General features: G+C 43.7%; 1 protein-coding gene and 1 pseudogene across 1 annotated transcript in view; both read left to right on the top strand.

Moving 5' to 3' along the window:
• The window catches only part of GAREM1 (GRB2 associated regulator of MAPK1 subtype 1), a 198,424-nt gene that overhangs the window by 139,408 nt on the left and 33,659 nt on the right, over positions 1-25,357 (top strand). The window lies entirely within an intron of this gene.
• Positions 19,556-19,638, top strand: LOC120942215 (annotated as a pseudogene).

Below are 25,357 nucleotides of genomic sequence, written 5' to 3'. Positions count from 1 at the left end.
CTATGGATTGTCTTGTGTTTTGTCTAACTCAGTTACACCTTCATCCTTTCTAATCAACAACCGTTTTTGTATTAGTCATGTTTTCTGTAGGAAAGGAAAATAAATTGATTAATATAATGAACAAGGCTCATATTCACACATCATTGGCAGTAGATATTCTAATTTCACCCTGTACAAGCTGCCTTATTGTGTGGTAGGTTTGTGTTTGTGAAACATCCTTACCCTCTTCCTACCAATGTATTATTGAGTCATCTGTCTATAATCCAGATTAATGACTTCTTTATTGGGGATTTATTGGCTCTGGTTGTACAAGCCTAAAGTGGTTCTAAAGCTAAAACATTTTTTTATCTTAAAGTGGTTGTAAAGGTAATAGTTTTTTTTTTTAATCCTAATGCATTTTCTTTATTAAGGTGAATACCTTTTCATGTCGGCCCACCCTCACCCCACCTAAAATACTTACCTGAGCTCGATCTCCATCCAGCGCTGTTCCCGTCTGCTCTTCTATATTCTCTTCTCACAGGAGGAGAAATATATATGTAAATGAACGAATTACAAGTCCCGCCTGCCACTACAGCAAACAAACTTTTAGTTATTAATGTAACATGACTGCGGTAATCAGCGCACTTGTAGCCTATGGACACTTACTGCAGCTCTCCAACTGGGAGCCTGTACCTTGGTACAGACATGGAGCTAGAGGAGAGTCGGTAGAAGCCTGTCATTGCACCTGCAATCCACTGATTGTAGGCGCATCACTGTTCAGGCTGCATTTAAAAATAGGCACGTTTTTTTTTTTCCCGTAAGGCTAGCCACATATTATACAGTTTTCTTGTACAATTTCCCTTTCCATTTACCAAAACCATATAATTATTATGAGGTCATACCTAAACACTTTCAATTTGTTTGCAATTGGGTAGACCCTTGCACTACATAGTTTATGGTATATCTAGAGTAAATTTGAAGAAGAAAATTGTATATATCTATGGCCAGCTTAAAAAGTGGACTTGCTTTGGGGTTCCTTTCCCCCTCCTCTCTCATCTTCTTTTCTTCATCTTTCCCCTCCCCCCTTCTTTCTACTCTCGCAGTCCTTTTCCTCTTTTTCTCACTAATCTTCTTGAAAGTGGTTGTACAACCACTTTTACCTACAGGTGAGCCTAGATTAAAGGCGGCCATACAAGGTTCGAATTTCGAAAGAATTTTTTCTTTCGAAAATCGTATCAAAGAATTTTCTTACGAATTTCGCACCGTTAGTGGGCTGCAGCAACAGCGGATTTTCGTGCGGCAAACAAATTTGAGAAATCCAACATGTTGGACATTTTCTGATCAATGATGGGAGAATCGTGCGAGAAATGTAATAGAAAAAAAAATGCGCATGTGCAAGAAAAGAATATTCCCGGAGAGAAAAGAACTTTCCCGGAGAGAAACGAATATTCCCGGCAACATGAAAGTTTGGTCGGCCGAATTTCGAAAATCAATGGTAGCATCATCGGATCACAAAGAAAAACGAAATTTCTGATTTTGAAAAGAAAATTTGTTCGAAATTCGACCGTGTATGGCCTGCTTAAGAATTACCTGTAGGTGTTGGAAATATCTTCTAAACCTCCACGGTTTAGGAGATATTTACATTAGAGACGAGCGCTGATGTCTACGGCGCAGGCGCACTTTAGAAACTGCGATTATGCTGTTTCTAAAGTAGGGTCATGCTGTGACTGGCGGCTCCCATGCGCATGCACAGGAGTGACGTCACGCGACTTTGGACAGTCACAGAGCCGGAGTTTGCGGCCTCGGAAGGAAGATGTGTGACGAATGGACACTTTTGACATCGCAGGCTTTGGTTTCAGGTAAGCAGGGCCGCCATCAGGGGGGTACAGGCAGTACACCTGTAAGGGGCCTGGATGGCATCCCAATTTTTTTTCGTCAGCACCCAACGCCCCCCCCGACCTCTACCTCTAAGGGGCCCGGTATTCCCCAGGGCCCCAGATGGCTTCCCCCCACCTTAATTTGCGAAGGCGCCCCCCGCTTCGGTTCTCTGCTCCGGGGCCCTGTGCCTGAAGCTGTGTAAGAGGCCCCAATATTCTGAAATTACCCTGCAGGTAAGTGAGACATAATAGTAGCCCATTATGCTTTACCTTTGCAGGGAAATGAAGAAGTAGTAAAACTCATCAGGGTTTACTTCCTCTTTAAGAGCTATTATCTATCTTCTCATTTGTTCCTAGGAACATTTACAAAAACAGGGACCGAGCGGTTCAGATATGGTCTTGTGGGGCCTACAAATAGTTTATTGCCCAACAAAATGAGACGCTGACATTTTGTGATGGATATGTCTTTTATCTCACAGTGCCTTTTATATCTTCACTATTTCATTTATTAGATCCAATTGTTGGAAACACTGTATGTTATTGTATATGTAATAGACCATGACCTTTGTTCTTTGTATGGCATTGATGTACCTGAACTGTACTCTCCCTGATTTCTAAATTTAAAAAAAGGTGTTCTTGGCCTTTAGCCCCCATTCACACGGGTGTGATTTTTCATGTGATTTGACAGTTCCACATTGCATGACAAGTCGCAGCCCACTGTCGGCAATGGAACCAATCAAAATGCCACGACTCATTTTGTTGCGACTTTGAAAAAGGTTCCTGCACTATTTTTTGCCGATTTTACGTTGCGACTTGCATAGACTTCTAAAATCGAAGAATATCAATTGGTTCACAAGTGTGATATGTCACTTGTTGACCTATGAGGGGTCATCACCAGAATTTCCATGTTTTAAATTTTGTTTCATTAATATTTAACACATGTTTGTATTATATGTAATTTTTTGAGCTAGCTGGATAGGTAGCGCTTCACGTTATATGTGGGAGAACAGTCAGTTTTAAGCAGCAACCTTGAGTATACTTGTTTTGTTTTTTATTTACACATTGCACCACCCATCGTAGCGCAGAAGTTTTACCAATTTACCACATTTTTTTTTGCATACATTTCTGTTAAAGTTTCAAGCGGAAATTAAATCAGAGCTGCAAATCGCACCAATTGGCTGCTTTGAAATTGTGTTGAAGTAGCACGATTTCAAAGCTGCACCTCTGTGAACCAGGATGATCGTAGCAATTCACAAGCTGGTGGGTAAGTGCATCTGCTAGTATAAGTGAGGTGATCCGTTTTAGGAGGACACACTCTTTAACATGCTGTGTGCATGCCAATTACTTCAGATTATAAAGTTTAAGACCTTATCTGAAAGTAATCTCTCCTTCTGTAAGACGGAAATGCCTCCTGTGGCGGATCAATAATATGTTGGAGTTTAAGCAGCTTGGATGAAAAACCCGTGATACGTTTACTGCATCTGCTATGTGTAGTCATTGTAAGCAGCTGTTTCTTTTGTCCCTCACATGAACTGTGTGCTTGGTTTGTGCTAGACTCCGATCTCAAATCTTTTTAAATTGGCCATAATATGGAACACTTCTATTCCATATTAAGTAGGGTTGCACCGATAACACTTTTTTAAGGCCAAGCACAAGTACCGATACTTTTTTCAAGTACTCGCTTATACCAATTACCGATACAGGCATACCCCACTTTTAAGTACACAATGGGGTTTATTTATTAAAGTGGAAAGTGCAAAATCAGGCTGCATAGAAACCAATGAGCATCTAACCCTGATTGTTCCATTAAGGTTTGGTAATAAAACCTGGAAGCTCATTGGTCACTATGAAGTGAGCCTGATTTTGCACGTTCCAGCTTTAGTAAATAAACCCCATTGTGTACTTAAACTTTTTTTTTATGTCGTGTGACAGTGGCACTAATATGCAGCACTGATAGTTGCCACTGATGAGGCGTGTCAGTGTTTTTTGTTATTATTTTTACAATTTAACTTTTAAATATTTACTTTTTATTCTTTTTTTTTATCAGCCCTGTTGGGGGGCTTTGGTGAGATATCAAGGGTCTAAACGGACCCCCTGACATCTCCCCTTTGAGACAGGGAAAGGGTCTGAGGACACAGATTCCCCAGTCCCTTTCTCTGCAGCCTCAACTGCACTGAAAACGAATGGACAGGAGACAGCAGCTCCTCTCCATTCATAAGCTGATGCATCATAATCACAATTTACAATGCTCAGTTATGAATGAACACTGACTGTCCATTCAGAAAAGGAAGGAGCTGGAAAATTACAGATTTACCAGCTCCTTCCTCCGCTTTCCATCCTGAAAGATCTGTGACGGGGGGGGGGGGGACTGTAGGAGGACCGGGAGAGGGCAAGGAGCATGGAGGGGGAGCCAGATAGAACAAGGAGGACATAGGGAGCTGGAGGGGCACCCGAATTGAACGAGGAACACACAGGAAGCTGGAGGGGGACCCGGATAGAATGGGGAGCACTCAGGGAGCCGGAGGGGGACCCGGACAGAATGAGACGCACAAGGGGGAGCTGGAAGGGGAGCCAGGGCAGGACACAGGGGGACAGTCTGGGACTATCTGTGCACCGGTGGAGGGAGGTCCAAGCACCAATCTCCCTGTATAGATTTCAATAAAGCATCTGACAACCGCAGGAGGTAGAGGAGGGGAAGTGGCTGTCAGAAAAGCTATGCAGGGTAATCGGTGCTTGTACCCCCCCCCCCCCCTATTGCCGCACCGATCAATAACAGGCATCAGATCAGGCATCGGGGCATTGGCACGAGTACCGAAACTCATGCAAATGCTTGGTATTGGCACCGATACTAGTATTGGTATCAGTGCAACCCGAATATTAAGCTCAATTATATACAAGTTAAAATTGTATAATTGGCAACTTTCACGGAAATATTGGCTATAAATCTGCACAAGGCAATATAAATGCAATTTTTTTTTTTTTTTACATATTTAAAGAAGGATTGATTTATTGCTTAAATCGGAGCATTGAGTTGTGTAAGTTGTGGGCATGTGAAATGGGGATTAGGGTGTTGGTGTATGTAATTTCAGACCAGGTCCATCGTACTATGACTCAGTTGGACTCGTGTTTTTTTTCAGTTTCCTGTTGATATTTATATTGACCCTGTGGTCCCCTTAGAGCCAAAGGCCAGGTTACATTTATATCTACCGTATTCCTCATGTTCTAGGCACACTTGATCTCTGTTCTTCTTTACATTGGAGAGCAAGAGGGGAGGCAGATTTCTGGGAATTCTGAAGGATAATCATCCAGAGGAATGTGTGTACTTGATCTCCTTTCACTAAACTCTTCTCCCACTGGAATCATCTCTTCCTATTAGGGTACCCCATCCATAAAATAATACCATGTGTTGAGCTTGCAGAGTGATTATGTCATGGGGTATTGCCTTCAGTCTCAAGAGGCATTGTGCACAAAATATGATGAGGGAAATGTTGCCTTATCCTGAAACTTCAGATAGTAAACTGTATTTCATGACTATAAAATCTCAGGCAAAGACAGCTTTTGTTAAAATAAAAGCCCATGCCATCCATTAAATGTCCAATCTTTGTCACATCTTGGTGGCATTACTATGAAAGGAAATCTTTCCTCAAACAAACATGGAAGCTGCCATCTCTGAACTCTTTCTGCAACTGCCTGTATGCTGAACTTCTGATCTCAATGGTTTTTAATTCTTAACCCAGAACAAGTATGTAGATATGGACTTCTGACTGACTTTGTCTGACTGACTTTCCAGATATGCATACATGTTTTGCGTCCATGACTTGATTTCTTGTTGAGTTAGTTTGCCTTGTCCGACCACCTAAGGGGTCAGTTCAGTAGCACAGCAGTGGTATTGGGACCAGAGATTCCTAAAAGCAGTTGCAAGGATTTCATTAGTTTAGGTAACATTGGGGGAGATTTACTAAAATTGGAGTGCAAAATCTGGTACAGATCTGCAAAGAAACCATTTTTTTGTCAACGCTCAATTGAACAAGCTGAGGTTAGAAGCTGATTGGCTACCATGCACAGCTGTACCAGACTCTAAGTGCTTTGATTTTAGTAAATCTCCCCCATTGTGTCATCATCTTTTGTTTCTGAATGCTTTTAATTTGTGTCCTGCACAGTGGGGACCGGTGATTTATTTTTTTGAGGGGAAACAAACCCTTCCAGGTTCTTTCAGCAGGCTGTCATGTTGCAGCAGGCACCCCATGTCTGGCCGCAGTGATCCCGTAAGATTTACCACTCCACCGACCTCAGGATGTCTCGTCCATCACACCGAGCGTTGAATATTAAACTTCCCGGGCCAGCCGTATACCGGGGACACCGCAGTCCCGGCACACTTTGTCATGCCTGGCATTGGAATGCAGACCAGGTTCCCGGTGGGGTGATCGGACAGGAAGAGGGGGTGAGGGGGACTTACCAGATGATGAGGATGATGCAGCAGAGGAGAATATCATACCCCAGGGACACCCGCACTGCAGCCTCTCATTGTCCTATCACTGATCCCGCCTAGGACGACATGGACTTCTCCCACCATCTTTGGACAAACCATCACCCCAAGCACTAAAGTAAAGAGTTATCTTTGACTCAGACATGTCTATGGACGCACAAATAGGATCAGTGATCAGCGGATCTCACCATCTTCTCCGCTTGCAGCGTAGACTCATCCCCTTCATCCTGGAAGAAGACACAGCAGTAGTAGTTGGAACACTAATCAATTCCAAACTCGACTACACAAATTCCCTCTACCTAGGACTACCGAAATACCAGATTTTGCGTCTACAAGTCGTCCAGAACACTGCAGCCAGACTGGTAATGGGTAAAAAAGTGTGGGAACCAATCTCCCCAGTCACAAGGACCTTCCACTGGCTAGCCGTAAGGGATCGAGTGACATTCAAGACCCTCTGCCTCACCCACAAATGCACGCAAGGAAACGCGCCACAATATTTATGCGAGAAAATAAAACACTACACCCCAAATCGGACCCTACGATCAACTAATCAGAACCTTCTCCACATCCCCAAGTCCCGCTATAAATCTATAGGAGAACGAAGGTTCGCAATCCAAGGACCATGTTTATGGAACGCTCTACCTACAGACATTCGGATGGAAGAAAGGCATCGAACCTTCAGAAAAAAACTTAAGACCCATCTATTCTGAAGCGTGCATGGACGACGACATTGGATACAGTGCCTTGATGTGTTTTAGTTCATAAAAGTTACTCACTCACTCCCCGGATCACACTGAGACTGCCCCTCCGGTGTGAGCTCTGTCCTCTCCGTAGTAGTAGCCAGGTATCGGATCGCCCCTCCTTGCAGTCACAGGTATGTGCGATTTCTACAGGGAGAGGAGGAAGAGCCAGAGACTGAGTGTGCACAAATCAGCATCGGGATAATGCAGGATCATCCCCACAGCCAGGAGACACAATAGCCATGCGGAGGACTTGGACAACTGGTGATGGTCCCTGACACTTGGCCCCTCCACAGCTTCTCCTCCTGGCCAACCCGACCCACCTCCTGTCATGATTGGCCTGGGGGAGAAGCCAGAAGCCCACCCTTTTTCAAGCCAATTAGAGCCACAGGCTCTAATCATGTGGCTTGCAAAAAAAAACCTCATACAAACGTATGAGTCCGTCTCCCTGCAGGGGGCAGCGCCCCTAATGGACCTGGCCGCTCCTTGTTCTGCATAGTCCTGTACTAGCTGATTCCAATAGCAAACTCTAGTTTTTATTAAATTAGTGATATGAATTATATGCTATGTAAATGATATCTCCCACTCATGTATGCTGGGCAGCCCTACCTTAAGGGTTTTAAAAAAAAATAGATGGTGAGGGTGATTTAAAGAACAATTCTAGGCATTGGCCTGTTATACATAGTTACATTGGTCCAGCTTGGACCAATGTAACTATGTATATGACATATTGGATGGAGATGTCATTTTTCAACCTCACCTACTAAGTAACTGTACCTGGCCAATGCAACTGGAAATCACTGAAGTAGACACCACTTCATTAATTTCCACTTGCTTCCAGTCTCAGTGGCTGACCTGATGCATTGTGAATACAGGAGGTTGGCCACTTGGCATGGGCAATGCAATGGAATTCAAAGCATTTGTTTATTGGACATGGTGGTGAGATGACCCTCTCCACCTCATCCAATCAGAGAACATTTTGCATTCAATCAGAAAAGGCAAAACATTCTCTGAATGGCCCCCGTGCCTAGCGGCCAACCTGCTGTATTCACTATACATCAGGCCAGCCATTCAGTGTGGGACCTAGAAGTAAGTGGAGATCACTGGAGTAACACTGTCTACTTCAGTGATTTCCAGATTCCAGGGGCATTGGGCAGTCATGGTATAAACAGTACGTACCGTAGTTACATTGGTCCAAGCTTGACCAGACACTACGTGTATCATGCCAATGCATGGAATTGTTTAATAAGACGTTTGTAGCACGTTTCTTGTTTTTTGGATGTGGTCGGAAGCCTTGTACCAAATTCATGAAGGCCCTTGTGACACTATCATTGTTAGTACCGATGCATGTGACAAGTTCGAGTAGTTCTTTTATTGTATGATGCCATTGTGACAAATTAAAGTACAGGTGTTAAGTGAAGGCAGAATAAGCTTTTCTGAGGATGGTTTTTAGGGATTGTCTAAAAGAAAGGCGAGAGATGACCAGGGAGTGAATTAAGAGCTTTGTGGTGTCATTGGTTAGAAAGGGACGTATTTTGGAGATGTTGAGGTGTCAAGATTTAGACAGTGATTGGATTTGGGGCCTAAAGGATAGATCAGGGTCCAGGATTACACCTCTGCATGGGGGGACAGGTTTATAGTTGTGCCATTGATCTTGACAGAGAGATCAGGGGAAGGGGCACATGGGGGAGAACATTTTTGAGTTTGGTTTTTGATAGTTTGGGATTGAGGAAGTGATGTGACATCCAGTTTATGAATTTCCAAGGATTGTTTTTATAGATTGAAAACTTCCTTCTGTATATGATTAAATCACAGAAGAGTGGTGTTATGCCACTGTATAGGTCTATCCAGGTAGCTAAGCAGAAAATCAGAGTACAAATGGTAATAGTGAAAGAATAACAAGGTACAGAACAATTTAAATTAGCTTTCTAAATCGTAAAGATCAAATGTCAACAGTTTTGCATCTGACATCAGTCTGGTTCCCATGACGACTAAGCATTTTGGTAAACTTTCCTATTCACACAAGGTAATGGGCAAAATGATCCCTGCTTATTACTACTCGTGTTTAGAACAGTCTGTACATAAATTTAATCGCTGGAAATACGGTAAACAATCAGAGTAGAAAAAAAATGCTTTATGCTTAGTTAAAACATGTGAATTTTCTTAGGTTTCATTCACATGGGCACATAGACTCATACATCTACATAGAGGCCTCTGTTTATGCACTCGGGAGTAGCAGAGCCACAACCTAATGCGGCTTAAAATAATCAATGAGTCGGACAGGTACAGCGCTTCTTACACACATCCGGAGAGGTACTTCCGTACAATGGCCCTGGAGGAAATCTGTCTGAATCCAGAGCCACTAATCCATATGGGTACGCAAGTACCTGCACAAAGACATGTAAAGGCCCATATAGCTGCTGCGCCTGTTGGACTCATTGATTTTTAACATGCCTTTTCATGGATGAATGTGCCCATGTAAGGCTCGGTCACATTGCTGTGACGATAAAGTCATGCGACTTTGCCTGCAACTTTGCCCTGCGACTTCATTCTGACTTGGATGCTATTTATGAGCCTTTACGAGGGCTGAAATCACACCCAAGTTGGACACGTTTAACACGGGCTGTCCGATCAGGTCTTTCTGTCAGTTTTTCAGGCGGACCCGATAAGACCATCCATAGTCCGATCCATCTGACAGCCCCCTAGAGAACAGAGGACCTGCTCAGTGGGAAGATCCCCTGCTAAGAAGGGGGATGCGCATTATGGAGAACACCCGTGTAAAACCAGCCTAAGTTTGCTTTCAAAAGTTATTTCTTCACTTTTGCAAGGTTGTTGAGATTTGAATGACGTATTGCTTCTTAAAGCTCAGCTCCAGCCAAAACTATTAACATTTTAGTTTTAAAGTTAACTCTAGGATAACCAAATTTTGTTTAAATACAAGAGGTCCCGCATATTCTTACTTGATTTGTGGTGTGCTTTGTTTTTTTTCCAGAACTGTGCAGTGGTCCAGTGTGAAGTTTTGCTTTTGTGTAGGAGTTTTCTGCAGTAAAGACCAGTCACTGCTGCTCTCTCTTAAGCCTCGTAAACACGATCGGATTTTCCGACGTGAATTGTGTGTTGACAGATTGTTGGCCTAAAATCCGACCGTTTGTACTCTCCATCAGACAATAATTGTCAGACTTTTTGCCGACAAATGTTAGATGGCAGGCTTATAAATTTTCTGCGGACAACGGTCTGTAGTCAGATTTCCTGATCACACGTACACAAGTCCGTCAGACAAAAGTCCATCTTACAAACACGCATGCTCGGAATCAATGCTCACCAAACACATTAGCAAAAGATGCCCAAAGAGTGGCGCTCAAGAGCTGAAATTTCACGTAGTACGTCACTACGTTCAGGTTTGTTGGCCGACAATTGTGTGCCATTTGTATGCAAGACAAGTTCATGGCCCACACCCTTCGGACACAAGTCTGAAGCTTTGTCTGCAAAAAATCCAATTGTGTGTACGGGGCTTTACCCTGTGCAGGGTTACTGGTCTTGTAGCCACCCCCTCCTGTAGTATTCTAGCTGCTGGGTCCCTGTCTCAGCTCTGCTCTCTGCACAGGCAGTGTACAGCACTGTGATGATATCACCACTATTTTTACAGGCTTATACTGTATATGGGTTTGAAAAGGCATTTGGTGCACACAGAAATAGCCAGATTCAGAGACGGCATGCATCTTTAGTTCGGCGTAGCACATCCCATTTGCACTACGCCGACGTAACATAGTGAGGCAATGCCAGTATTCACAAAGCACTTGCTCCCTAAGTTTCGTCGGCGTAGCGCAAATGGCCCGGCGTAACCCTGCCTAATTCAAATTAGGCAGGTAGTGGGCGTGCTACATGTAACGTAACCGTGACCCCATGTAAATGAGGGCTGTTGGTACGGTGCATGCGCGCGCATGCTCAGAATCACGTAGCAAATACTCAATGCTTTCGACGTGAACGTAACCTACGCCCAGCCCCATTCACGTACGCTTACGCAAACGACGTAAAATACGACGGCTGTTCCCTCGTCCATACCTTGCATGGGCTGCACCATCTTTTTGGTGGTTTATCTTTACGCCAGCGTATGTCTTACGTAAACGGCGTAGCTAACTGCGACGGGCGTACTTACGTTCGTGAATTGGCGTATCTTGCTAATTTACATATTCGACGCGTAAATCCACGTACACGCCCCTAGCGGCCAGCGTAAATATGCACATAACATACGACGGCGTAGGAGACTTACGTTGGTCGTATCTTAGCAACAGTGAGGCGTATCTCATTTTAAGAATGCGCGCAAAGATACGACGGCGCTGATACGCCATTGTAAGTCTACGTTAATCTGGCTAAAAGTATTTATACCTTTTGTTGGCCTTGAGAAATATATCTGAAAAGTTTTTGTGCCCACAATTCAGCTTTAAAGTGGTTGTACACACTTTACAACCACGTTTACCTATAGATAAGCCTAGATTAAGGCTTACCTGTAGGTGCTAGAAATATCTCCTAAGCCTCCATGGCATTTACAAATAGAGAGGATCGCCGATGTCTACGGCGCATGCGCACTTTAGAAGTGGCTATTGTGCCGTTTCTAAAGGAGGTCATGCCTTGGCTGCGCGCAGAAGTGACGTCATCACGGCTCCGGCCAATCACAGCACTGGAGTCGCGATACCCGGAAGTGACCCCCGGGAGCTCATTATGCCTTTGTCTTGCAGGGGTTTTTTTTTTTTTTTTTTTATTCAAGTTTACAACCACTTTAAATAGATTGTAGAAGGGTTAAGCCTCAGTTGACACTATAACCCACATGCAAATCGCACAGGAACTGCACCGCATTCCTGCGCAATTCACAAGCTGTTCAGTGCGGTGCAATTTGAGCCCATTATTTTTTAATGTGCCCAAATCGCACCGCATCATACCAAAGAAGTGCAGGCACTTTTTTTGGAGCCACACTGCAATGCATGGTCATTTCATACCATGCGATCCGGTGCGGGTAAGCTGCCGTGCGTTTGTGATCCTTTTGCGGTTTTGTTATTTTTGTGTTGATACCAGCAGCGGATCGCAAACATTGCAATGTGTTGGGGGAAACTCGCAGGGATAGCTGCATTTCCCACACCGCATACAGTATGTGTGAACCTAGGATATAACCACTGTTGGTATTTTTTTGTTGGGTCATCATTGGAATGTTTTTTCTTCACTTTTATTGGGTTGAATGAAAAAAGACTTTGTGTAGAGGGCTTTAGTGAGGTGATATCTTCCAATGTAAGCACCTGGTGACACCTGTTATCTCAGGGACAGGAAGTAATGGGAAGTCTCCCCAATGAGACACAGACCGAAAAAAAAAATGTTTTGGAAAGATATAACTGTACATTTTTTGTATCACAGCATTTCCATGCTGATCATATTCTGCTTGATATTCATTACATAAAAAGTAAAAAATATCAAGGTTAATCCTGTAGAAGTACATGGGCTCATTCAATTAAGCAGGCAATTGGAATTGTGCAAGGAAATTGACAATTGAGTTCAAGTAATGTTTCTACAGTCTAAAAATAGAAATTCATGCAAACGTACTGTCACAGTACTATCCAATTAATCAATAAATTCACACATAATGAGTGCTGCGTCAGTCAAGCGTAAACTTCCATGGAGGGCGCAGTGTACTTCTATTCACCACGGATGTTTTATTTTCAGTAAATGATACGACTGCAACGCAATGTTTCCGTAAATTCTAAGGTCATTACTTTTCATTGGGGAGGTACATGTGGTCCTCAAAACTTAACATTATTGTACGGTCCGTGTCTTCCTTGGATGATCCTGTGGATCTGCTAAATTATTTGCAAGTGCAAAGATCTTTATAGGGAGTACTCTCTGCATACATGGAGGTGCAATCTTGTGCTACAAGCTGTCAGTACTGGTGAATTCTAGCCCTACTAGTAAATGATATTTATGGGTTCCATATAGTGGAGATTCTACTCTGATTCAGCATATCTTAGATACAGTAAGTGTTTATACTTGTATACTTGTTTCCTATGTTAATATTTCCTGGACAACCACATTTTGCTATGCTCTCCATTATAAATACTGTTAGCTGGATTCATAGAGACTTACGACGGCGTATCGGTAGATACGCCGTCGTAAGTCCGAATGAGCGCCGTCGTATCTTTAAGCGTATTCTCAAACTGAGATACGCTTCACAGTTGCTAAGATACGACCGACGTAAGTCTCCTACGCCGTCATATCTTATCTTCTGGAGGTCAAGTGGTCAAAGTACCTGCCAGTTTCTTATAGCCATGCAGTATACAGTGGGGCAAGAAAGCATTTAGTCAGCCACCAATTGTGCAAGTTCTTCCATTAAAAAGATGAGAGAGGCCTGTAATTATCATCATAGGTATACCTCAACTATGAGAGACAAAATGTGGAAACCAATCCATTAAATTGTCTGATTTGGAAAGAATTTCTTTGCAAATTATGGTGGAAAATAAGTATTTGGTCAATATCAAAAGTTCATCTCAATACTTTGTTATTTATCCTTTGTTGGCAATGACAGAGATCAAACGTTTTCTGTGAGTCTTCACAAGGTTGTCACACACTGTTGCTGGTATGTTGGCCCATTCCTCCATGCAGATCTCCTCTAGAGCAGTGATGTTTTGAGGCTGTCGCTGGGCAACATGGACTTTCAACTCCCTCCAAAGGTTTTCTATGGGGTTGAGATCTGGAGACTGGCTAGGCCACTCCAGGACCTTGAAATGCTTCTTATAAAGCCACTCCTTCGTTGCCCAGGCGGTGTGTTTGGGATCATTGTCATGCTAAAAGACCCAGCCACATTTTCATCTTCAATGCCCTTGCTGATGGGAGGAGGTTTGCACTCAAAATCTCACGATACATGGCCCCATTCATTCTTTCATGTACACGGATCAGTCGTCCTGTTCCCTTTTCAGAGAAACGGCCCCAAAACATGTTGCCACCCCCATGCTTCACAGTAGGTATGGTGTTCTTTGGTTGCAACTCAGCATTCTCTCTCCTCCAATCACGACGAGTTGTGTTTCTACTGTAACGGGTAAGCTCGGTAGCGGGGTGTGTGACCCCCTGGATGGGTTCACTACACACTGAATTTATACAGACAGGCAGTCGAAGACGGTTGAAAACAAAGATTTTGGTTTATTCTTACATCTTGCTGGAAACAAGTGCAAGCATCCAAACAGCATAAACCAAAATCAAACATAAAATAAACCCTTGGGGCGTATATCTTCACCACACAGGAACCTATCTATGGAGTCTGGCACAGCCTAGTGCTGGGCAGACACTGCTGGTCATACAGCAGTAAAACAATAGTCTTTTGATTTTTATCACACAGAAAAATCAATCCTCATCTCACCTCCTCAGAAGACTTTCAGCTACTGCTCTCTTTCACTCAGAAAGCCTCAGGATGCAGCAATTCAGTGGTAATCCTCTGGATTACTTATAGAGGCCTTAATTGCCTCATTTTGAACAGCTGAAGTCTTCCAACGCCCTTAGACCTTTTCTGGCTACATTTGCAGCCAACGCCTAATAACAATTGGTGTATTGTCTAAACAAGGCAGAAATGTATGTCCCATCTGTGACAACACCCACAGATTTACCTGACTTCCTGTCACACTACCAAACGGTTCTTCTTTAATTTCCTCTGACCATATGACATTCTCCCAATCCTCTTCTGAATCATTCAAATGCTGTCTAGCACACCTCAGATGGGCCCAGACATGTACTGGCTTAAGCAGGGCGACATGTCTGGCACTGCAGGATCTGAGTACCTGGCGGCGTAGTGTGTTTCTGATGGTAGCCTTTGTTACATTGGTCCCAGCTCTCTGCAGGTCATTCACTAGGTCCCCCCGTGTGGTTCTGTGATTTTTGCTCACCGTTCTTGTGATGATTTTGACCCCATGTGGTGAGATCTTGTGTGGAGCCCCCGATGGAGGGAGATTATCAGTGGTCTTGTATGTCTTCCATTTTCTAATTATTGCTCCCACAGTTGATTTCTTCACACCAAGCTGCTTGCCTATTGCAGATTCAGTCTTCCCAGCCTGGTGCAGGTCTACAATTTTGTTTCTGGTGTCCTTCCACAGCTCTTTGGTCTTCACCATAGTGGAGTTTGGAGTGTGACTGTTTGAGGTTGTGGACGGGTGCCTTTTATACTGATAACAAGTTCAAACAGGTGCCATTAATACAGGTAATGAGTGGAGGACAGAGGAGCCTCTTAAAGAAGAAGATACAGGTCTGTGAGAGCCAGAAATCCTGCTTGTTTGTAGGTGACCAAATACTTATTTTCCACCATAATGTGCAAATAAATTCTTTCCAAATCAGAAAATGTGATTGTCTGGATTTGTTTCCACATTTTGTCTCTCATAGTTGAGGTATACCTATAATTACAGGCCTCCCTCATCTTTTTAATTTGGAGAACTTGCACAATTGGTGGCTGACTAAATACCCTTTTGCCCCACTGTATGTCATCACAGGCTGGAATTAAATTTTCCTGCTTCATTGAACTCATATTTGAGTCCATTTATTTAAAAAAAAAAATTGGGTTCACTTTGATAATCATTTTTACGTTTTGTGATTGTTTTACATACCTAAGTGTTCTAAAAATATTTTCAGTCTAATATCTGTTTTTCAAAAAAAAAAAGCAGTTAAGAAAAGCAGACGGATTAATAAGAAAGAAAAGCCTTGTGGAATGAGTGTTGAAATGCTGGCGGACTTGTTATCACTAGGCAGCTCGGGGTGTAAATAATGAACCAGCAATTGTTTCCTGCCTCGTTGGACAGGAAATTATTAAAGGTGCTTAGATAGCACAAATGTGAATGACTTCCTCTTAGGAAGCCCCAGAATTAATATCCAGACTTCCACACTTTTTTTTTTCTGTAATTTTACCATGACACCCCCATGCTGCATGTTTATATGAACTGTCTGCCCAGGGTAGACGCAGCCTTTATCGTGTCACTTATTTCCTGCACACCGATTACCATAGAGAGATGATTAGCTTGCTTGTCTTATCAATTAAACCGTGGCTGATCAGCGCTACAGCAGTTTATCCCCAAATTTGCAGATGTGGACTAATGTTACATCATGACTTCAGCATTCAGCGGGTAATTAAATCAGCTGCTCTCTACATGCTGATTGGTAATGCCATTGCCATTACTCATGATAACTTCCTTTTGCCTTTTTTTTCTTTTTATATTCAGGACTGAAAAACCCCAAAAAAACAGAACCGTATATTCTGTAAAATACCTTTTTAAGATGTAATAGTAATGGCAAGGAGCTATGAGATGAGGAAGCCTGTGTACTGATTGCTATTTCAGCAAACCACTGAAGCTCTATCATCCTGCTGCAGTAGTAAAGTCTCTAATTTGTGAAACTCATTGCCCTAGCCAGCATAGGAAAATTGATGGAGAATTCAGGAGCAAGCCTTTTCTTTTTTTTATCATTTTGCCCAGAGAATCATACTCTGAACGCTGTTTTATTATCCCATTCCATCCTGCATTTAGGTTTCTTAAGTTTATCCATTTAGTTAGGCTTATGGAAACATACAAATATTGTTCTTTAATTATTTGATTTGAGCAGTGTTATGAAAGATTTATATTTCTCTTTTTATTAAGCTGCTTTTTTTTTTTTTTGCTGAACCAGAGATATTCATTCCTTTTGAACAGGACCAACAAGTACAAAATACCTTTCTCCAAACCTTTTTCCTAAATGCCTCTCAATAAACTCTTGCAAAAGGATTAACTGTCACGTGGTTCAAATTGAAAAGGTTAAAGGAGAAGTAGGGCCAAAGCTCTTTTGGCCTAATTGTCCTGTAGGCCACAGGAGTGCACTTCATTTTGCACTTCTTTGATCCATATTCAGCCAGCAGCAGGCTAAAACCTCCTGTTGGCTGACATCACTCAGGCACTCCATACTTTTTATTGTTGGGATCTACCCAGATGTCTGGACCGCCAGCTGACTTGGCCTCTCAGTGGGCCACTCCAGCATCCACCACTCCCACAGCTCCGGACTTCAGCAAGCTCTGAAGGGTCAGAGCAGAGATCTGGTGGCTGACAGTCACTGGCTCTCTGCTCCCAGAAGACTGAGAAGTGAGCGATCAGTGGTATTTCATCGCTCAGTCCTCACTCTAGAGGCAGAGGAACAGATGCAGCAACAGATTTATGCTGCATTCACCTAGGTGAGTATGTATGTTTTTTTTATATCTCAAACTGCTCTGTTAAAGAGAAGTTTGTGAGTAGAGTATTATGTACCTTTTGGGATGTGCTGTTTTAGAGAGCCAGCACATTAGCTAATGTATTAGGGGTCAGAAGTCTCCTGAAAGAACAAGTTCACGTTTTAGAAAATAAATAATAAATGCACATTTTTTTGCAGTGTACTTGAGCATCATGGGAAAAGTACTTCCAAAACATCTGGGGTTCCAAGGTTCGCCATCACTGCTGTAAAGCATTGCAACAGCGATCAGCAAATCGAATCGCTCGTGCCATGTAAGGGCTTCGGCAAATCTGCCAGTATATTTGCTATAACTGCAAAGGCTGCCGGACCGTGTAGTATTTCATGCACAGAGCCCTGTCAATGAGTGATGCTCGGCTCCGTTTTTTTTTAGTTGTTCTTCTCCTCACCCCCGCTAGCTGTCACTGCAAGGATCGGGGTGGTGCAGGAGTCCCGTCCGTTTGTAACATGTTACACCCTTAATATGGATGTAACATTTAGAGGAATGACCGCATTATTAATAAGTTATAGAAAAGGGGTACCTTCGTCCCAACAAAATAGAGAAGGTTTTTTTGGGAGGCAGAAATTTTTACTTTTATGGTACCATACAAAGATTGGGATACACCAACTTCGTATAATACATTTTACATTTTATTACAATAACAATTTAAAATGCATAGATTTAAAAAGAATGAGACAAAACAATGGCTCTATATGGTCGCAAGTAATGTGACACTGAAAGGATTATACCATCTGTATATTGTTTGATCGACATGTTCTGGGCTGATTCCTCACCGTTCTCATGATCATTGAAACTCCATGAGATGAGATCTTGCATGGAGCCCCAGACCGAGGGAGTTTGACAGTTATTTTGTGTTTCTTACATTTGCGAATAATCACACCAACTGTTGTCACCCTCTCACCAAGCTGCTAGGTGATGGTCTTGTAGACCAGTGTTCCCCCACCCCCGGGCGGCGGACCGGTACCGGTCCGTGGATCAAACGGTACCGGGCCGCCCTAGGAACTTTAAATCATTTCACTGTGGCGGCCGAGGCGCAGAGCATTGCCCTCCCGAGCCCGCCCATTGTGTGACAATAGCGAATGAAAATTCGCTTTTGTTACACTGATCCTCCTGGCCAATCAGGGAGCGGACATAATACAAGCTGTCCCGCCCTAACATACGGGGCTGCAAGGCTACGCTACACAGCATCGCAGCCGCCCGATGAGAGCAGAGAGAGAATTACGTCATCTCTCCGCCCTCCCCCTCTATGCATTCCCGCAAGCGAACGGCTCCCCTCACATTCCCGCTCTGAGACTGTAAGTACAGTGGGCACTGCGGAGGGACATGCATATTGTTTTAAACTGGGACATTTATTTTTTTTTTTTATACTGGGACATTTAATATTTTTTTTATTATGGGACATTAAATGTCCCAGTATAAAAAAATTATTAAATGTCCCAGTATAAAAAAAACGATTAAATCATGTTTTTATACTGGGACATTTAATCATTTTTTTTTTATACTGGGACATTTAATCATTTTTTTTTATACTGGGACATTTAATCGTTTTTATACTGGGACATTTAATCATTTTTCTTATACTGGGACATTTAATCATTTTTTTTATACTGGGACATTTAATCTTTTTTATACTGGGACATTTAATAATATTTTTACAGTGGGACATTTAGGGCCGGTTCACACTGCACCAATGTCAGAGTTCGGATGTGATTTGCACCGCACTGCAGTGCACATCACATGCGATCTCTGTGCGATGCGATTTCAGCCATAAAAATTGTATGGCTGAAATCACATCAAACTCGCACAGGACCCTTTTTTTTCGTAGCAGAAACGGATCGCATGGGTGTTCACACCCATGCGATCCGATTCCTGTCCGAGTTTGCAGATCGCACTGCGATATGCGAACTGATTTGGGGGTGTTGTTAACTTTTAAATGACACTCCCAGCAGTTCGCATAGGGCAATGTGAACTGCCGCAAAACATGTGATGCGGGAACCCGCAATGGATTTGCAGGGTTCCCGCACTAACCGCTAACGCAACACATCGCGATTCCTCCTACCGGGCCTTGGAAAAATATTCTTCCACAAACCGGTCCTTGGTGCCAAAAAGGTTGGGGACCACTGTTGTAGACCATCCCAGCCTTGTGTAGGTCTATAGCCTTGTCCATGAGATCCTTGGACAGCTCTTTGGTCTTGGCCATGGTGGAGAGATCGCTTCTCAGCCTTTTGGCTAAGATCAAGTGTAGTATCTGTTCTTATCAGTTGCCATTAGGTGGTGCTATGCTAACCGTCCTAAGTACACAGCGAGGTGGAAAGGGATGGCGGTTGGCAGATGCTAAACCTGCTGGCGTAGAGGTGGAAGCCTTCTGATTTGGACGGAGAAACATGAGGTTGAAGCTGAGGGGCCGGGCCCCTGGCCTTCTGGCCTGGATTTGATGCAGTTCCTAACCTGCCAGTTTCTCGAGAGGGAACGTCGACCTCACCCTGCTGTTAAGGGGGGGTCGCACCATAAGGCTATTACCTCCCAAATATAATTAGGTAAGGGGCGTAAGGGCACTCTCCCTGAGCCTCCGGAGCTCCCAATCCTTCCTGGTGGGGAAGGGGGCTGTGGGTCAGGGTCCGTTGAAAAGCCTATGGTGATGTGCCCCTGGGGTGGCAGTGGCAGTCCAGGGGTGCAGTAACTGCGCTAGTGTTTTACCGGCACTTTTGCTTTTTGGCACCTTGGTCATGTCACCATACCACCTTTTTTACACCTGCCTCTAGGGCCGGGCCTTTTGGCTAGGACCAGAGGAATTTTTGATTCCTGGCCGGAGGGCCGGCCATCGTTTTGCACGATGGTCACTTTTTCACTCTCATCTTCCTTCTCCCCCACTTTCTTTTTTATTTTTTCCTCTGTCACATTTATGTTTTATTTTTGTTTGGTGTCACGTTTGTCACAGTGTGATGTAAGGGTGCCAGTCCTCGGGCCAGCCCTAAACGTCTTGGGAGTGGGTGGACATGGCCTTCTGGCTTAGTTCGCCTGCTCTCATAGGGTCTCCCTTCGGGGGAGCCCCACCTAGTACTGGGAGGGTTCTGTTTCAGCAGACCCTCCAAGGAATGGGGTCCATGTTGGCTTCGGCTGCACGGACCATGTGAGTACCTCAGTCCCTGTCAGGAGCCTAACGCCCCGGGGGATCAGGGTTGGGTCCCCTTGGGCACGTTTTTTGTCGCACCTCTTTGTGTGTGCACAATTTTTTTTTTTTTGCACTGGGTGGAGTTTTGGGGTGTGTTTTGCACGCCATAGGCTTTTCAATAGAAAAAATGGTGGAGAGATTGGAGTCTGATTTGATTGATCTGTGGACAGGTGTCTTTTTTACAGGTAACCAACTGAGATTATAAGCACTCCCTTTAAGGGCCATTTCACACCAGACGCAGTTCCGTTAAGTCCCAGTGTTCTTTCAAATTTGCCGCGTCGTATCTTTAGTTTGAATCCTCAAACCAAGATACGACGGCTTTTGGCTTTGATCCGACAGGCGTACGGCTTCGTACGCCTTCGGATGGTAGGTGCAATACTTCGGCGCCCGCTGGGTGGAGTTTGCGTCGTTTTCCACGTCGGGTATGCTAATTAGCTTTTTCCGGCAATCCACGAAGGTACGCGCGGCCGTGGCATTCTCTTACTTCGTCGCTAGTCGGCTTTTTTCCGGCGTATAGTTAAAGCTGCTATTTTGTGGCCTATAGTTAGACTTGCCATGTTTAAGTATGGCCGTCGTTCCCGCGTCGAATTTTAATTTTTTTTTTTGCGTAAGTCGTCCGTGAATAGGAAAGGACGTAACTCACGTCGACGTTCAAAAAATTACGTTGGTGCGACGTCATTTCGCGCAAAGCACGGCGGGAAATTTCAGAACGGAGCATGCGCAGTACGTTCGGCGCGGGAACGCGCCTAATTTAAATGATCCACCTAATTTAAATCCACCTAATTTAAATGATCCACGCCCCCTACCCGGATCATTTGAATTAGGCGGGCTTGCGCCGGAGGGATTTACGCTACGCCGCCGCAACTTTACAGGCAAGTGCTTTGTGAATCAAGCACTTGCCCGTAAAACTTGCGGCGGCGTAACGTAAATGCGATGCGTTACGCCGCCGCAGATGTACCTGATCTGGCCCTTAGTGTTTGTGTGTGTGTGTGTGTGTGTGTGTGTTTTTCCCCATGTGCATGTTGGTTTAATAATTCTCCTATTCTTTTTAATATGTTACTTTTAATATATTCTATTTTGTAGTGGCAAAGATGAAGCATATTAAAATGTCTTCCCACTGAAAATACTTGACAGTTATGACTCTTAGGTGATCATCTGTTCTTGAAAATATGCTCGTCCATCTGTTGATGCATAATCTTCCCACAAGCCAAAAAGAGTGATGGCAATAACAGAAGTTGAGCATTACTTAAAGCAATATTTTAAGTTCTGAATGATGACAAAAAATATATATTTTTTGTGAAACAAGCTGTCTAGGCCATTGATCCAGAAATCACATATAAAAGAGGTTTACATAACCGATTCACAAAGCACAATGGATAATGTATTCTCAAAGATCTTTAAAAATCTATTCTTTATTTTTCTCTTTTGCTTATAAACCTCCCCCATTCACATACTAATCAGAGCCGGTTCACACTGGGGCGACTCGTCAGGCGACTCAGCCGACTGACAAGTCGCGTCCCATTCTATTCAATAGAACCGTTTTAATAGGAGCGACGCAAGTCGCTCCGACTTAGAAAAAGGTTCTTGTACGACTTTGGGGGGCGACTTGCATTGACTTCTATACAGAAGTCATTTTGAAAGTCGCCTCTGAAGTCGTCTTCTGAACGCCTTGCCGAGTCGCCCCCGAAGTCGTGCCGCCCCAGTGTGAACCGGCTCTAAGGGTTGCAATCTACACTAGACATCCACATGGATAATAAAAATAATAACACGTGAAAACATCCTGGCCCGGATTCAGAAAGATCAGCGGATCTTTCTGCGGGCATAACGTATATCAGATACGTTACGCCGCCGTAAATTTGGGCGCAAGTTCCGTATTCAGGAAGAACTTGCGCCCTAAGTTACGGCGGCATAACGTATGTGGGCCGGCGTAAGCCCGCCTAATTCAAATGGGGATGTTGTGGGCGTGTTTTATTTAAATTTAAGATGACCCCGCTTATTTGACGTTTTTTGTGAACGTTCGTGAAAAAATCCCAGTGCGCATGCTCGAAATTACGCCGCAAAGCCTCATTGGTATCGACGTGAACGTAACTTACGCAAAGCCCTATTCGCGAACGACTTGCGCAAACGGCGTAAAATTTTCAAAATTTTACGCGGGAACGGCGGTCATACTTAACATAGGATACTCCGCATATACCCCTCATATAGCAGGGGTAACTTTACGCCGGAAAAAGCCTAACGCAAACGACGTAAAAGAAATGACTTCTATACGCCATCGTATCTCCTATCTGAATCCGGGCCCCTGTATGCAAAAGTGTGACATTAGATATCCCAATTTATCTGTTGGCCTTGATGTTGGCAAAAGTGGTCTAAAATGTTCCAATTTAGTCAGCCTTTGTATAAAGTTGCCAGTACAACATTTTGTGGCTGAATCAGTTGTTATACAGTATATCTTATACCTAATGTTATCTTGATATAAGTTTTGCACAGAGCCGCAACGATCGTCCTCCTGTGTCCGACGCTCATGGCCCCTGCCTGCTGCCCCCAGAGCAAGCAGCTTTCTCTGGGGGCACCGAAGCAGGCTCACTCCTGAGCCACTAATCTGTGTGTCCATCAACACCCAGAGCCACAGCTCGGCCCCATCCCCTCTCTTTTCTCATTGGTTTACTGGCTGTGATTTGTGAAATGCTCTCTCAGTCAATGAAGAGGGAGAGTTCCCGGAAAGAGCTGAGGCTCTTGTGCACATCTCTGTAGCGTGGTGGGGCTCAGGTAAGTGTTAGGGGGCTGCTGCACACACAAGGGCCCGGATTCTCAAACGAGTTACGCCGGCGTGTACAAGACATTAGATTATGTACAATGCAATAATTGAAAGAATGTCCAGGGCTTAACCAAATGTCATCAAATGAATGACACATCTGAACATGCATGTTCTGCCAAAGATAACACTTTATTGTTTCTCTAAGATGCTTAAAAAACTTCATGCAGTTTATGGGTTACAAAAAAAAACTAAAAGAAAAGTATGGGTTTAAAAAAAAAATAAACACTTATACTCACCTAGGTGGATGCAGCATCGATCCAATGCTGCATCTGTCCCCTGCAGCTTCTACGACTGAGAACTGAGCAATCAAAGGCCGCTGATGGCTCAGTTTCCAGTCTTCGGTGAGCATTGAAGCGCTAGGCTGTGGAGAGGGCAGTAGCGGCTGGCTCAGTCTCCCAGCATCTTGCTGACTTTGAGACAGCGGCTGGTCCTGGCATCTGGGTGGATCCCAACTGTAATGTCAGAATTGAGCCAGAGCCTGGACAAGGCTGAGTGATGTCCGCCAACAGCAGGCTGCAGAACAAACTGCACACCTGTGATCCCCAGGAGAAATATAGCCCAAATGGCTTTGGTTATACTTCTCCTTTAAACAGGAGCAGTATGTGGATATTTGTTGTCTTGACCTATACACTCTTAAATAGAACGTATTATCTGAAGTAAATAAAGTTCATGTGCTTGTAAAAGCAGGCGTCCCAATACTTTTGGCAATATAGTGTAGGTCTATACCTGGACAAAAATGTAAAAAAAATGTTGAGAACTCAAATTGCTAAAAAAGGAGGGGGCAGACTGGATGGAGAACTTTGTATTTTTCTGCTGTCCGTCTTTTATGTTTCTATGACCGAAGTTCTAATTGTTCCCTAATCTATAAAAGAAAAAAAGTTATGGCTGGAGCTGGATTTTTTTTTGTCCCAGTCTTAGTCCGTAGGGTTCAATATTCAGTTGGGCCAACCTTTGCAGCTATAACAGCTTTAACTCTTCTGGGAAGGCTGTCCACAAGGTTTAGGAGTGTCTATGGGAATGTTTGACCATTCTTCTAGAAGCACATGTGTGAGGTCAGGCACTGTGAAAAGTCCTGGCTCACAGTCTCCACTCTAAATCATCCCAAAGGTGTTCTATCGGGTTGAGGTCACGACTCATCCATGTCTTTATGGACCTTGCTTCATGCACTCGTCCAAATCATTTGATGGATTGTGGCATTATGGTGTGGGGTTGTTTTTCAGGGGTTGGGCTTGGCCCCTTAGTTCCAGTGAAGGGAACTCTTAAGGCGTCGGCATACCAAGACATTTTGGACAAATTCATGCTCCCAACTTTGTGGGAACAGTTTGAGAATGGCCCCTTCCTGTTCCAACATGACTGTGCACCAGTGCACAAAGCAAGGTCCATAAAGACATGCATGAGTAAGTTTGGGGTGGGGATACTTGACTGGCCTGCACAGAGCCCTGACCTCTACCCGATAGAACATCTTTTGGATGAATTAGAGCGGAGACTGTGAGCCAGACCTTCTCATCCACATTAGAGCTGTTTTAGCTGCAAAGGGTAGGCCAACTCAATAATGAACCCTACAGACTAAGACTGGGATGCCATTAGTTCATGTGCGTGTAAAGACAGGCATCTCAATACTTTTGGCAAAATGGTGTATGTTTATCATAAGCATTAAGTTTAAATTTTTGACTGTTGATTATACTAAATCTTTTGGAAGTCTGTTCCAAGCATTAACTTCTCTGTCAGTAAGATAATACTTTATTAGTTCATTTTATTAGGTTAGTTTTGAATGTTCCTCCAATTTTTCTGATTGCAAATTCAGGGGATGAAAGGGGTATACCAGGGACAGTATGGTTGAGAAATAAAGGGTTATATAATGCTTCTCCAGCCTGGGAATAACTCTAATGTACACTGTGAGAAGCTTACAACTGTGTAAGATGGAAGGTAAGGCTAGAGTTCAGCTTTAAATAATTTCTAAGAAATATTTACCGGTACTTGATCACAAATAAACCACTCTACGTTGCAGCCCAAACACAAAAATT

The sequence above is a fragment of the Rana temporaria genome, chromosome 5 (genome assembly GCF_905171775.1).
Source record: "Rana temporaria chromosome 5, aRanTem1.1, whole genome shotgun sequence".
Classification (NCBI taxonomy): Eukaryota; Metazoa; Chordata; class Amphibia; order Anura; family Ranidae; genus Rana; species Rana temporaria.
This window is presented reverse-complemented; position numbering and strand designations above follow the sequence as displayed.